At 43.1% G+C, this 15,189-nt stretch overlaps 1 protein-coding gene across 1 annotated transcript in view; it reads right to left on the bottom strand.

Moving 5' to 3' along the window:
- The window catches only part of ARHGAP24 (Rho GTPase activating protein 24), a 285,721-nt gene extending 285,597 nt beyond the window's left edge, over positions 1-124 (bottom strand). The window contains exon 1 of the mRNA XM_030010168.2: positions 107-124. The gene's annotated coding sequence lies outside the window, so the exon portion shown is untranslated. The remainder of the gene's footprint in view (positions 1-106) is intronic.
- Between the last annotated feature and the right edge of the window lie 15,065 nt (positions 125-15,189).

Here is a 15,189-nt window from a genome sequence, read left to right as displayed (position 1 = left end):
TCCAGCTTCACAACCCATAACATGTACTTACCCAATCTTTGTGAGAAAGGGAAAGAAGCATAGCAGCAAGCCAATACCACAAGTTATTTCTATTTGTATGACCCACCTTCTGTGCAGGCTCCCCTGTTTCTTCCTCTTGAAAGTGATCTCTTGATCAGTTGACATTATCTCCTGTCTCCTCAGTCCCCCGCCTCTGTAGAGCTCTCATATCTAGGAAAGGGTGAGTGAATAAAGATAATGTGAAAAAAAGGTAGTCTCCCACTGCCACTTACTCAACTCCCCTAGACAAGCACTTCCTTCAGTCTTCCCTGTAGGCTCAGATAAAAGGAACACAGGTAAGTTACCTCTGCATAAATCGAGCTGCTCTCTCAGGAGATCCATCCATGGCTGCCAGCCTCTGCTGTTTCTTTATTCTCACTACATCGCCTTGGAAGGGCAGCATCAAAATGCATAGCTCTTCCTGACATGGTTCACAGTAATAATCTACTTTTTCTAGCATGTTACTTAGCAAGTATTTCAGGATCCACAGCAATACCTCTTCTGTAACAGATAAGATCAAGTAAGCATATGGCAAGAGGAGTCATGTAATTCTACTGCCCCAAAATCTGATGGCTCATTAAGTCTTTTCCACATAACAGTTTTTTTGATTACTTATCATAACAGGTATTTCAAAAAAACATGTGGTTCTACTGTTTTTGCAAATACAACTCTACAAAGCTGACAGGTGGGATGTTGAAACCTCTGCAGAAATTTTAACAGAAATCTCTTTTGGAATGGGATGTGTAATACGATAGCTCCACTGAATGGAAACTCTCAATGTAAGATTCTGGTCAGGATTATCATGGTTTCACTATGGCTTTCAAACTTTCAGATTTGAAGAATCCACCAACTTGTATGAATGAGCACTGAGAGCACACCTTGGACTCAGATATTCAGTTTGGCCAGATGCTCATCCCAATCCTGGACATCATTTTTCCTAGAATTCCTAAACACAATTTAGATTTGATCATTAAAATAACCAAAGTAGCCCTTTTGTCATATTACCCATTCAGTCAGTTTTAGACCAGCTAGAAGAGGAAAGAAACTGGCAAAGTAAAGCATAGTACAAGGCAACATACAAGGAGAACCTATAGGGTCCACAAACTAACAGAAGTTTAACCCCATTTTTGAGATTAAATCTTGGTCATTTCATATTTCATCCAAAGCAGTTCTCCCACTTTAATTCTTACCATAAGATGCACACCATGGGTCATTTAAGACATGCTTGCACTAGATGACTAAAGGGAAAAAGGCTTCCTGGAAGCTACAGAACAAGAAATTAAACCTAGTGCTACACTGGTAAAAGAACAATTGTATTATGAGTCAAATCTCAGTCATAACGCTGAGTACATATTACGAGAGGTATGTTTAATCTACAGAAAGAATGGGTTTGTTTGTCCAAACAATTTTACAATGTTATTAGAAATAATTTAAGTCAACCACCAGGAAGAGTTGAGGTGGTTATGATTCTTCACATTTATTGTTCACTAGCTGTAGTAGATTGTTTCTGTAATGTACAAGAACACTTCAGATATACAGGTTCACTCATAATCATATGGAGAACAACAAAATCCAAAAGAAAGGGGTTGGGTTTCTTGTTTGTACTTTCTCACAGTACTATCAGCATTAGCTGATGTTCAACAGAAAAGAATGATAATACTGTTCTAGCATTATTTTAGGTGAAGACAAAAGAGCAACACCATGTCAGATGTACCCAGGAAGGTACTAAATCCTGAGAGATGAACCGCTTAGGAATTCTCAGGGGATCTCCAACAACACTCAGCTGCACTGAGGAAATTAGCACCTTTCACCTGAACATTCAGTATATACTGCACTTGGAAAATAGTGTGCTTTACAGAACATGCAAGAGAATGAGAGAGATTGCTCTCCAACATCTTCACTCATTAAGGATTAGCTTCATTCATTCAAAGTAATAACTATATTCCAAAGGCTAGAAAATGAAGCCTTAGCACTCAGAAATGCATCAGCTGGTAAATTACTGCATATCAAGTTCCTGCAGCTAATGGGCTGGTAAGCAAGTTAAAACAATGTTTTGTTGCCCTCTTCATCGCAAGGTTAGTGAATAATTACATCACATCAATCCCAGTGCAAATTCAAAATCTGAGCTAGAAATGCAGGGCACAGCACCTTTGGCACTGCCCCCCACCCTGATAAGCTTATTTGCATATCACCTCCAGCCATTTGGAGGCACAACCTAGCTGTTGGGCACAGACTCCAATTCAGACTCACTTACAAACCCTTTGTTTACTTGATGCTTTTGTGTGCACTAACTTGGTTGTTCCACAACCTTGGTTGTCTCCTTCCCAAGGGAGAGTTGCCAGTCACCCTCAGACTACCAAAATTTTCAGTGTCCTTTTGGTATTCCAATTTTTTTTTCAGCATTCTCTACTGTGGTTTAAGAGCCAGCAGATCAATACCTGGCTCCAAGCCTGGTGTCACTGGCAGAATTTTGCATTTTTTTGATCATGGGTCTGTCTACACAACACCAGGCCTGCTGGTGACAGATGGGGTACACTTTTCTCAAAGGGGGAAAAGGATCTTTGCACAGGAGTTAGCAGGGCTCCTTGAAAGAGCATTAAACTAGATTTGAAGGGGGAAAGGGATAAAACCAGGCTTGCTAGAGATAAGCTTGGGGGTGGCATGCTAGCGAGGTCCTTCAGCCTGTCACCTCAGTGGAGGTAGGGGATGGAGATCCACATGGTAGCAAAGACATGAGGGTTATTGATGGGTTAGAAACCATGGAAGCACCTGAGAACGGTCACATAGGAATTAGGGCTTCTGCCCTAAAAAAGGAGCAGGATCAATAGCCCAACTGAGGTGCATCTACACCAACGCATGCAGCATGGGCAACAAACAGGAGGAGCTGGAAGCCATTGTGCAGCTAGAAAAGTATGACATAGATGCCATCACGGAAATATGGTGGGATGACTCACACAACTGGAGTGCTGCAATGGATGGCTATAAACTCTTCAGAAGGGACAGGCAAGGAAGGAGAGATGGTGGGGTAGCCCTGTATGTTAGGGAGCGTTTTGACTGTCTAGAGCTTGACAATGGTGATGAAAGGGTCGATTGTTTATGGGTAAGAATCAGGGAAGGCCAACAAGGCAGGTGTCATGGTGGGAGTCTGATATAGACCACCCAACCAGGATGAAGAGACAGATGAAATTTTCTATAAACAGCTAGGAAAAGCCTCATGACTGCTAGCCCTTGTCCCCATGGGGGACTTCAACTTACCAGATGTCTGCTGGAAATACAATACAGAGCAGAGGAAACAGTCCAGGAGGTTCCTGGAGAGTGTGGAAGATAACTTCCTGACACAGCTGGTGAGTGAGCCCAATAGGGAAGGTGCACTGCTGGACCTGTTGTTTGTGAATAGAGAAAGACTTGTGGGTGATGTGATTGTTGGAGACCGTCTTGGACAGAATGATCACGAAATGACAGAGTTTATTATTCTCAGAGAAGTAAGGAGGGTGCTTAGCAGATCTGCCACCTTGGACTACCTGAGGGCAGACTTTGGCCTGTTTAGGGGCCTGGCTGAAAAAGTCCCTTGGGAGGCAGCCCTGAAGGGCAAAGGAGTCCAGGAAGGCTGGACATTCTTCAAGAAGGAAATCTTAAAGGCACAGGAGCAGGCTGTCCCCATGTGCTGAAACACAAGCCAGTGGGCAAGATGACTGGCCTGGCTAGAACTCAGGGAAAAAACAGAGTTTATGACCTTTGGAAGAAGGGGCAGGTAATTCAGGAGGACTATAAGGGTGTTGTGAGGTTATGCGAGGAGAACATTAGAAGGGCTAAAGCCCAGCTAGAACTTGATTTGGCTACTGTGGTAAAAGGCAATAAAAGAAGTTTCTATAAATACATTCACAACAAAAGGAGGGCTAAGGAGAATCTCCGTTCTTTATTGGATGTAGGTGGGAAGCATAGTGACAAAGGATGAGGAAAAGGGTGAGGTACTTAATGCCTTCTTTGCTTCAGTCTTTAACAGTAAGACCAATTGTCCTCGGGATACCCAGCCCGCCGAGCTGGAAGACAGGGAACAGAATGAAGCCCCCATAGTCCAAGAGGAAATGGTTAGCGACCTGCTATACCACTTAGACAGACACAAGTCTATGGGGCTGGATGGGATCCACCCAAGGGTACTGAGGGAGCTGGTGGAACTGCTCACCAAGCCACTTTCCATCCTTTATCAGCAGTCCTGGCTAACCAGGGAGGTCCCAGTTGACTGGAGGTTAGCAAATGTGATGCCCATCTACAAGAAGGGCCGTAAGGAGGATGTGGGGAACTACAGGCCTGTCAGTCTGACCTCAGTGCCAGGGAAGGTTATGGAGCAAATCATCTTGAGTGCCATCACACAGCACATGCAGGTCAACCAGGTGATCAGGCCCAGTCAGCAGGGGTTTGTGAAGGGCAGGTCCTGCTTGACTAACCTGATCTCCTTCTATGACAAGGTGACCTGCTTAGTGGACAAGGGAAAGGCTGTGGATATTGTTTCCCTGGACTTTAGTAAAGCCTTTGATACCATTTCCCACAGCATTCTCCCAGAGACACTGGCTGCTCATGGCTTGGATGGGTGTAATTTTAGCTGAGTAAAAAACTGGCTGGATGGCCAGGCCAAAGAGTTGTGGTGAATGGAGTTAAATCCAGTTGGCAGCTGGTCACAAGTGGTGTTCCCCAGGGCTCAGTATTGGGACCAGTTCTGTTTAATATCTTCATCAATGATCTTGACAAGGGGATGGAGGGCACTCTCAGTAAGTCTGCAGACAACACCAAGTTGGGCAGGAGTGGGTAGAAAGGCTCTTTCGAGGGAGCTGGACAGGCTGGATCAATGGGCTGAGGCCAATTGTGTGAGGTTCAACAACGCCAAGTGCCAGGTCCTGCATTTGGGTGACAACAACCCCATACAACACTACAGGCTTGGGGAAGAGTGGCTGGAAAGCTGCCTGGCAGAAAAAGACCTGGAGGTGTTGGTCGACAGTCAGCTGAATATAAGCCAGCAGCATCCTGGCCTGTACCAGCAGTAGTGTGGCCAGCAGGAGCAGGGAGGTGATCGTCCCCCTGTACTCAGCCCTGGTGAGGCCGCACCTCGAGTACTGTGTTCAGTTTTGGGCCCCTCACTACAAGAAAGACATTGAGGTGCTGGAGCGTGTCCAAAGAAAGGCAACCAAGCTGGTGAGGGGCCTGGAGCACAAATCTTATGAGGAGTGGCTGAGGGAGCTGGGGTTGTTTAGTCTGGAGAAAAGGAGGCTGAGGGGAGACCTTATCACTCTCTACAACTACCTGAAAGGAGGTTGTAGTGAGGTGGGTGTCAGTCTCTTTTCCCAAGTAACAAGCAATAGGATGAGAGGAAATGGCCTCAAGTTGCACCAGGGGAGGTTTAGATTGGATATTAGGAAAAATTTCTTCACTGAAAGGGTTGTCAAGCATTGGAACAGGCTGCCCAGGGAAGTGGTTGAGTCACCGACGCTGGAGGTATTTAAAAGATGTGTAGACGTGGTGCTTAGGGAGATGGTTTAGTGGTAGACTTCGCAGTGTTACATTTACGGTTGGACTCAATGATCGTAAAGGCCTTTTCCAACCTAAATGATTCTGTAATTCTAAGAAGCAGCCTTAAAAATAGCTCCTAGTTATCAGTGTTAAGAAACACACACTTCTACTGTCCACATTATACCTCTTCTATGACTGAACCCAGTATTTCACTTTAAGGGCTGTCTGTCCCAAAGTTTCTTCCATGATAAATTAAATTTGGGGTTTATAAGGAGCTGAGCATCTGGAGGCCTCTTTTCACAATATTCACACAGTGAAACAAGACGGTGGTGTTTGAGTAGCACTCCTTGTAGCCCTAAAGATGAAATGTATCAGCATTTCCATTATCATAACCTCCATTTCTCAGAGGTTAATAACTTTCATATATTACTCTGCAGCTACACAGAACAAGCCTCAAAGCCTCCACCTTGGAGGAGATCTGTAGGATACAGGTGGGTCTTTTCCAATTAAAATTAATTTCTTCAAGCAAAACAAATCTTGTAAAATTACAATGTTAAGATAATTTTCAAAACATCAAGGAAAATAAAACTATCACTTAATAAATGATATTAAGGTGTAATGTGTAAAATGCTGTACTGAGTAAAACTGCATTTTTAGCTGTAGATATTCTCCAAGTTTTACTTTTGTCTTTAAAGTGTTTGGAACATTTTTCTTCTGCCCGTCTTCTAACTATGAAGACAAAGGTTTCTTGCCTCACCAAAAATCCCACTTGAACTTTATGAGGCTCTTACATTTCAGCAGAACTCCCAGTCAAAAACAATGAAATGTCACAGTTAATATGTGAAGATTCCCATTTAAAAGATTTGTTGCAATTCTAAAAGTACCTCAAATTCTTAATCTAAAAATGTTCATTTGGTCTTAATGTTTTCTCACCAGTCCATGTTGGAGCTGAAGGACAAAGTCAGTTCCATTAATTTCCAGCACTTACAGAAGATTTAATACAGCTACTGGCACTCTGGTTTTTGATGCACTCTTAAAAACATATGTGAAGATACTATTTCACGTATCATTTTCTAGAACAAAAACTCTCAGTTTTCTATCTACATTCTTTGTTACTCTGTGTGACTCTGTTTAGATACAAAGGCAAGGCCCTGGCCCCCAAAACATACTGATCATTTTCTGATTAGAGTACTGAATATATATAAACACAAGGCAAAAAACAATGAGAATTCAAAGCTGCATTAATGAATACGCTACTATATGAAAAGAAAATGGCCAGTTGTGGTGCCTTAACACAAAGGTCCCTCAACCTCCACATGCCCACCTGAAGATGTGCTTTTAGAGACAGATAAAGGATTTATACTGGGGAATTTATACTGAACTCTCACACGAATGTTAGAGTGGACACAAAACAATTGCAGTTCACCTGAAAACAGTTCAGTCATGATTCTGCTCTTATAATACATGGGTGATTTGATAACTCATTCTCTACATATGTGAAATACTTTTTACACAGAGACCCTTTGGCCAGGTTGGGGCTTTAAGGACAGTTCTAGATGTCACTGAATTTTGCAAAATTATTTCCTTCTACTGATATGACCACTGCACAGGCATGAAGGAGATTTACATGTAGCTAAATACCCACCACACTGAATCCATGCTTATCTGATACTTTACACATTTGTAAAAACTTAAGAACCGATTATCAGTGAAACAGCCAATCCTCCCTGCATCAGTTTGCCTACTGCAAAAATATGTAATTGTAGGATTACACCTGATCTTTTACTTCCATTCATGAAATGTGCAGATAAAACAATTCAGAGTTCAATGGGACTTGCAGTCGCTCACTGGCGATCATACATGTAACTTACATTCTGCTTTGTGAAAAAATAAAATACAAAACAGTTGCCTTACTATATGAACTACTGACAATAGCTGCATTTTTCATCAATTAAGTCTTCTATAATTTAGCTATGTAGCCAACTATCTACTTACTGTAAAAAGTACAATTAATAACTTGCACCTTTCTAGCTATCACATTAACATAAATGTCCTTTGCATATATCTAAAATGTATGCTATTAAGATGACTTACAGTGCAGACAGGTAAAGCTAACTTGGGTTTAATACTGCTCAGGTGACCAAGTCAATTGAGCAATAAAACATCTTACACACTTTGGAGAAAGTTTCAAGTAAATCAACCAGAAAATGTACACAGCCCCTAAAAAAATGACACCCAATGATGTGCAGGGCTATCAAAATTTTACAGTTCAAGGAACTACTGAAGCCTAGCTTTTAGAAGAGTGAACTTTAACTCTTAACACAATATGGGAAAAATAACAAAGTGTTCAGAAGTGGACCACCTAAAGCATATTAGGTACTGCAGAGCCACATCGAAGATGAATATCCCCAAATCTAGATTCCCAAAAATCAACAAGTGTGTTCTGTTGTGAACATGCTGGAGGCTTAGTGGGATGAAGGTTCTCCATTCTTGTCTGCACTCTCTCAAAGTAGCCTGACAATAGGGACAAAGAGGTAAAGTTACAGTACTAATGAAGCAAAAATCTGAGTGTCTATTTGCAATACTTCATTTATTACATTGGTGAAATATACTTTTTTTTTTACATGTATCAGTTTCATTAGTCTTTCATGATATACTTGTTCTTCAGTATGTGAGGTACACTGAAACTCCCAAGTTCAGAGGCTGGAAATGACAGAGAGCACAATGGTGATGAGTGCAACATTTTCAGGAAAATTCCATGCAAGGATATTACAGAGAATGAGATGGTGGTTTAAGTTTAAAATTTGCTTTCTTCTAGACTTACAGAAAGCTACAACACACCCATAAGCTAAAGACAAGGTACCCAGCTCCACAGGCTAGAAGCCCCTCCTTACCCAAGTTTTCCATGCTTTTCCCCTCTTGCTACTTTCCCTTTTCCACTACACTGCATATACCTGGTATGCACTAGCTAGCTCTGTTATTCTACTCTCTCTTAGTGCTGTGCTAACAGCTAAAACACACAAACAGCAGAAGTCAGGGCAACAGTATGTCATGCTGTAAGATTCCTCACGGACCTTCATACTGCAAGGAAGATGAGGGTCTCCTCCACATCAACAATAGCCACTGGCTAGGCAACAGCTGTAGGAGGTTTCCCCAACAACCTCTGACCAGGACAGTGATAACTACACAGAATGGGAGCCACAAAGCTGAAATCAGAATGATGAGCAGCTGTGCAGAACATCAACCAAGTGATCACATCCAGACTTGCAGGCCAGGGAATCTTTGCAATAAATGTATTCTCCAAGTACTGAAAACATGTTGGCCCATCTCATGCAGGTACAGCTTGAGATAAACATGGCACAGCAAAACTGGCAACTGGAGCACTAAGGGCCTCCCCCCAAACAGGCCTCCCAAACAACTGCTACAATGCCATCTCACAATATTGCCATAAATATCTTTTTCTGAAAAGATTAGTGTCTCGGTTTAACCCAGCCAGCAACTAAACACCACGCAGTCACTCACTCACTGCCCCACCACCCAGTGGGATGAGGGAGAGAATCAGAAAAAAAAAGTAAAATTCGTGGATTGACGTAAAGAGACTTTAAGGACAGAAAGGAAGAAAATAATAATTATAATAATAACAACAATAAAATGACAATAATAAAAGAATTGGAAAATACAAAACCAGTGGTGCACAACACAATTGCTCACCACTTGCCAACCGATGCTGAGTTAGTCCCTGAGCAGCGATCCATCCCCCCAGCCAACTCCCCCCAGTTTATACACTAGGCATGACATCACATGGAGTGGAATATCCCTTTGGCCAGTTTGGGTCAGCTCTCCTGGCTGTGTGCCCTCCCAACTTCTTGTGCCCCTCCAGCCTTCTTGCTGGCTGGGCATGAGAAGCTGAAAAATCCTTGACTTAGTCTAAACGCTACTTAGCAACAACTGAAAACATGTTATCATGTGTGTTATCAACATTCTTATCATACTAAATCCAAAACGTAACACTATACCAGCTACTAGGAAGAAAATTAACTCTATCCCAGCCAAAACCAGGACAAGCGAAAACCCCACAGAACACCATTTGTCCCCCAGAAGTCAATAACCTGAAAGCTACTCCCTGACCCTGCTAAGTCCTGAGCAGACAATGTCACCTCCCAGCAAAAGCATGAATAACTCAGTAGGGCACAATCAGCGTCGCAGCCTAATATCCAAAGCTTGAGGACAGTTCAATGAGGTAAGAAGTATCGATTCTGTTAGCCAAAGGAAGAAAACTGTACAGGCAAGCTCAGTAATAAGACACCAGCAGCTGCCAGTGGCGTTCACGAAGATCAACTGTCTTTTGTTCCCACAGAAGGTAAAGAAGTGACTTTCAGCCAAACTGTTATGAATATTGATGCTTCAAACTAAGGTACATATAAATATAACAGCAATAAAGCTCAGCTCCAATTAGCCAAAGAAATTGAGTTTTAAGAATGGTATAGAAATTGTTGAATTCCCATTGAACAAGCTCAGTACCAGTGAAAAAATAAACTGCAAAACCTCGAGTATTTAAGAAGCAGAAATATTTAAAGACATTTTTCAGGTAACAGCTAGTCTTCTTCAATATGTAAAGCGATGCATGGAAAGAAAGAAAAGTTGTAGATTGGTGATGAGAGAAACACTTAATATTGTATTTCAGTAGCAAGATGTGAGCCACAGCAAGAAAGGGATGAACTCATCACTTACAGCATCAGATTTTTCCATCCAGCATGTGTCACTCAGGCACACTGCATGCCAGATAAGATCGCAGCAGTGCAACATAACAGAGTACACATTTACCCATGCCTTCTCAACTCATCACGAATGAGTCATCCACTGCAAATCACAACCAAAGAACTTATTATTTGCACCTCTGAGACCCAAACATTGTTACTTCCAGAGAACAAATGCCTAAGTAGGACCTTCAGCTGACGGAATTGTTGTAAGGTCAGCCAGCATGCCCACAGTCATCCATGCTTTACTACCATACAGTAGCATTTTATGTATTTGAGTCACGAACACAGTGATTAAACCATCCCAATTAACTGTTTATTCTATTGTAAAAAGGGAATTAGGATACAGTTTAGCAGACTTCCTAAGTCGCCTATCAATACCAGAAATAACAATGCCACAGAAATACCATTACTGTTTTTTAATTACCTTTAGCATACACATATATTCTTCAATTATACCGTCTTTTAGAAGTTCAATAACAAACATCGTGCATCTAAAACACGTGCCCACGGTAAGCAAATCAACCACAGAACTCCTTCCGAGGTGCCATCCTGCTTGTCCACCTCCAGCTCTAGGCTGTGAAACTGTCCTGCAACTTTCAAACCCCACCAACGGCAGGGAGCCTAAGAAGGAGCCACTCAAAAGGCAGGGATGTATCCATTTGGTCGGGGATCATCCCCCTCCTCAACCTCGCCCTGTCCCGCCCGCTCCTGGGCGACGGCGGGGATCCCCAAGCGCCCCCCTGATCCCGAACCGCCCCCCCACCGCCTCGCCGCCCCGCCGCCCCGCCGTGCCGCCGCGCACCGCGGGCCAGGCCGCCGGCCCCCACCGCCTCGCCGGCTGCCTCGGGGCCGCCTCCCGCCGCCCCGCCGTGGCCAGGCCGCGCCACCGCGCTCTGGCCAGCCCGCCGCTGGCACGCCCCGCCCGCCGGCGGCGGCGCCACCCCGCGGCGCGGAGGTCGCGCCGCAGCCCAGCCGGGGCGCGGTCAGGGACTGCAGCGCTGAAGTTCGGGTTTGGGATGTGCCGGCCTCTGAATATTTACTGCGGAACCTGGTTTTTCCTTCTAACAAGAAATTACGCGACTCCAAGGTTGGGATCCGCCGCTGCACGTCGCGTTTCTTTAAATCCTCAGTAAACTAAACAGCTTTATCTTAATTGTGAAGTTAGAGAAATCTCTCAAAAATTCAACAAGAGGCAACAGATGAGAAGAAACTTGTCTTTCCATGTTCTTTAGCAGGGAAAAAAAAAAAAAAAAAAAGCTTGAACTGATTTGAGCTTAGTATTGGCACAGTACTAAGAGGCATTTCTGCATAGTTGCCAAAACTCACATATCTCGGGAAACTTGGCACAACTCCTTTTAAAACAAGCCTCGCTCACCAGTCACCTTCAAGAGGGGAGGGGGTTCACTGCATCCTCACACTTCACTGGAGGTGTAGGTGCAAGCTGAGACTGGGAAAAACCTGGCCACAGCAAGTTTACAGAGGAAGCAGATTAAAGAAAGTTATGATCTATAGACCATAAACTGTAGGAAGCACCTTACGAGCATGCCTCATCGGAGGCTTGTTCCAAAGCAAGTAAACTCCATCATGATCAATAAGCCCTTGAAGTGGATTCTAGCCAATTCATACAGGGGGAAAAAAAAACCAAAAAACTTTCAAAGAGAAGAATACCCAAACAAGACAAAGAGGTAGAGACCGCAGCTAAGTGAGTGCAGCCAGAGGTAACATTAAAGGCTGCATTCAAGATACAGAAGTCTACTGAAGCATCTCAAAGTGCCTTTGCTCCATATGTTGTACAAACCATTCTTTTCATTCTTCCTCTCCTTTATTATTTCTCGAGTCAAAGCCAGGTGCTCCCTGAACAGATCTCTAATTTCAGAACTGCTCCACTCAGATGAATAATAGATACCAACTGTGAAAAGAAATAGAAATTTCAAATTTGCTTCAGCACCACAGCAAAGTCATTTTTGTCCATTGTCTCCACAAGTCTCTTGCAAAGAAAGGGTGTACTTTCCGTGGGAAAGGTTTCTTCACAGAATAAAACAGGATTAGTGCTAACTTTCACTCTGCACAGGCCAGAAACCTTAACCTGAGTGCAGATCTGCTTATTTCCACAGATAGCAAACTTTCAAGTGCTTAAGGACTGTGACAGCAGCAGTTGTGAGACTGAAGAGAAAAACATTTTCCTTGCTAGTATTTATGCCATGTTCTCCTCTGCAGATATGAAAGCATTAGAAGGCAGTCGGTTACTCTCCCTATTTTACAGGTAGCAGAACTGAGACAGGCTTGGCATACGGTTTGCTTTGGGTGGTGTGGCTGGTCAGTAGAAGAGCCGGCACTATCGTCAGACCACACAATCTCAGAGTGATGCTTTATATTCATTGACCACCACAGCGCCTCCCTTTCCTGATCACGCTGAAAGGAAAAACCTTAGTTTTCAAAACACTTGATTTTCATGCAAATAAGCTCTCCTAAGCTATGAGTGTGTCAGTTTAACTTATATCTCCTGAGCCCTGTCCCGTACACAATTATGTCAACAGCAAAACTGACATACATAGAGCATTGCTGGGAACATACGCACAAGACACACTCTCCTTATGCTACTCTTCCTGTTGGATATAAGCATGCCTCACAGATGTCGTGTTCCAAACTGATTAAACTGCCTTATGAACAACAAAGCCCTTGCATTATATTCCAGCCAATACTTAGTGAGAAAATAACAAGTCTCTCCAAGCAGAAGAATAGCCAAACAGGACAAAAAAAGCTTACATAAATACTACAGTTGATTAGCCAACCTTCTAAAATACTAAGCCTTGCAACAGAGATCTGAGTGAGTAACAAAATTCAAAGTTGGTTTAACTGCTAGGTCATTTCCTACTTTGAAAGTTGCACAAAGATTTTCCTTTATCAGAATCAGTCTTATAAGATATAACCTCTGAGGAAAAAACCTTGGGCAAATATCCTTAGGTGTCAACACCTTTGCCTGCCTGCTTTCCCAGCCCTCTTGAGAAGTGACTTATATTAACAGAACAATACAAACTTGTCCTAGCAGGAACATGAACTGTGTGCTGTTCCCTTCTCAAATATATTCCTTTTCTGATCTGTTCTCTTGCAAATACCTTGAATTACCAAAATCATCTGACCCACCTTCCCTCAGCAGCAAGCAGGGCATTAGCCCATCCCATAGATAAGCCCTCCTCCTTCTGCAAGCCGTTCTGACCGTGGTTCAGCTGAGGCATTAGTACAGGATCCATGGCTTCTGCAGGAGAAATCATGGTCATCCTTGGGGACTACTCATTACATGAACAGCTTTAGCACTTGTTTCATCCACCACTAAATGTCACCACCCTCCCAAACTCAGTGCTTGCTTTCAGCATTAACAACAATTCTTCCTAGCAAAAACAAGGATGAGCACACAGCATCTGACTCTAAAGGTTAGACATTCATTGCAGCCTTGAGACCCGGTCAGTAACTGAGATACATGCCTTAGTTTTGCAAATCTGTTTTGAAGAGATGAAGCTCAGGGTCTCAGATCACTGCTCCACACATGGACACATATCAGTGTCAGGTTTTTCGTTGCTGTGTCACATACCTACAACACTAGACATTTTGCAGCTTCAAACTCTGGCTTTAAAAGCAGCACACATCTTATTTTAATCATTTTGAAAAGCAAGACTTAAGAGAAAATGTATGCCAATAAGTCACGTGGCACTTCTCAAAATCCAACTCCTTCAAGTTATCTGCACAGGCTGGGCTGACCAGATGGATACTTGAGCTATGTTTTCTAGATCAGTTTAGGCCCGTACTGAAATAAAAGAGATGGTCCCACCTTCAAATTTTAGCTCTCACTCACCCCACCTCTTCTGCACAGAGGCAACTGTTTGTTGAAGTGGTGCATCTGATCTAAGAATTCATCTCTCCTGTTCTTTTTCATTTTTTTCCTCCATTACTTTTAACCAGCATCAACTTCTCCCTATGAAGTTCACTACTGCACAAAAGCTCAGACAAGGGTGCTCAGCAGTATGGCACTGGCACGACCTCCTTTTTGGCTGGGAAACCACATTGCTGCCAGATGTGGGGAAAGGAAATCTAACCATCTACCTGTCACACCTGAAGGCAAACACAGTGGTTTCTCTTGGGAAAATTCCTGGAAGGTGGATAAAGAGGATTTTACAGAAAAGTCAGTTTCAACTTCAGTCATGAAGCAGTTGCTACTGTTCAGAAACCAACGGCTTTTTCTACTTGGCATTTCAGATTAGGGGTCTGTAGTTTGAGAAGTAACAATGGCAGTCTCTTGTCCTTCATCCTGCAGGATTCTTGCCCTCTCCTTCTTTTCTCTTCACAGTCATCCTTGAGACAGAGACCATAAACTTTGCTCAAACAGCACAGAAACCTTGTGCTGGCTCTGCATACCATTTCTACATTGTCCAGCCAGCCTCAGTCCAGCTCCAGCATTGCACTACTCATGTCACTCTACTGCTACAATGTCTGGGGCACCAACAAGTTAACAGGACACAAAGATGTAGTTGGTAACCCTGCATTCCTCAGAAGTTTAGGAACACTTCTGTTTTTTTTTAATCCACCTGGAAGTCAACAACTTTCTCCAGGCCTATGATTCATGTTAAGTACTTGTCTCAGCTAGAGTCTTGGAGACATCTGAAGAGCACACGGAAAGCACACAGCATTTAAAGGTGAGAGTACTTGGACATCAAACAGATAAAGCAGCAGTAAACAAAATCCTAGCTCAGTCTAAACAAATAAATGCCTGAGATAGCTCAGCCCCACATAAAGGAGGATGTGTCAAATTTTTTTCCATCAAGGCTGGTAAAGTGTCCTCAGGTCTTAATATCTGTAGGTTCCCTCCTAGATCTAGCACAGAACAGTTTAGATT

Source organism: Aquila chrysaetos, chromosome 1 (genome assembly GCF_900496995.4).
Source record: "Aquila chrysaetos chrysaetos chromosome 1, bAquChr1.4, whole genome shotgun sequence".
Lineage (NCBI taxonomy): Eukaryota > Metazoa > Chordata > Aves > Accipitriformes > Accipitridae > Aquila > Aquila chrysaetos.
This window is presented reverse-complemented; position numbering and strand designations above follow the sequence as displayed.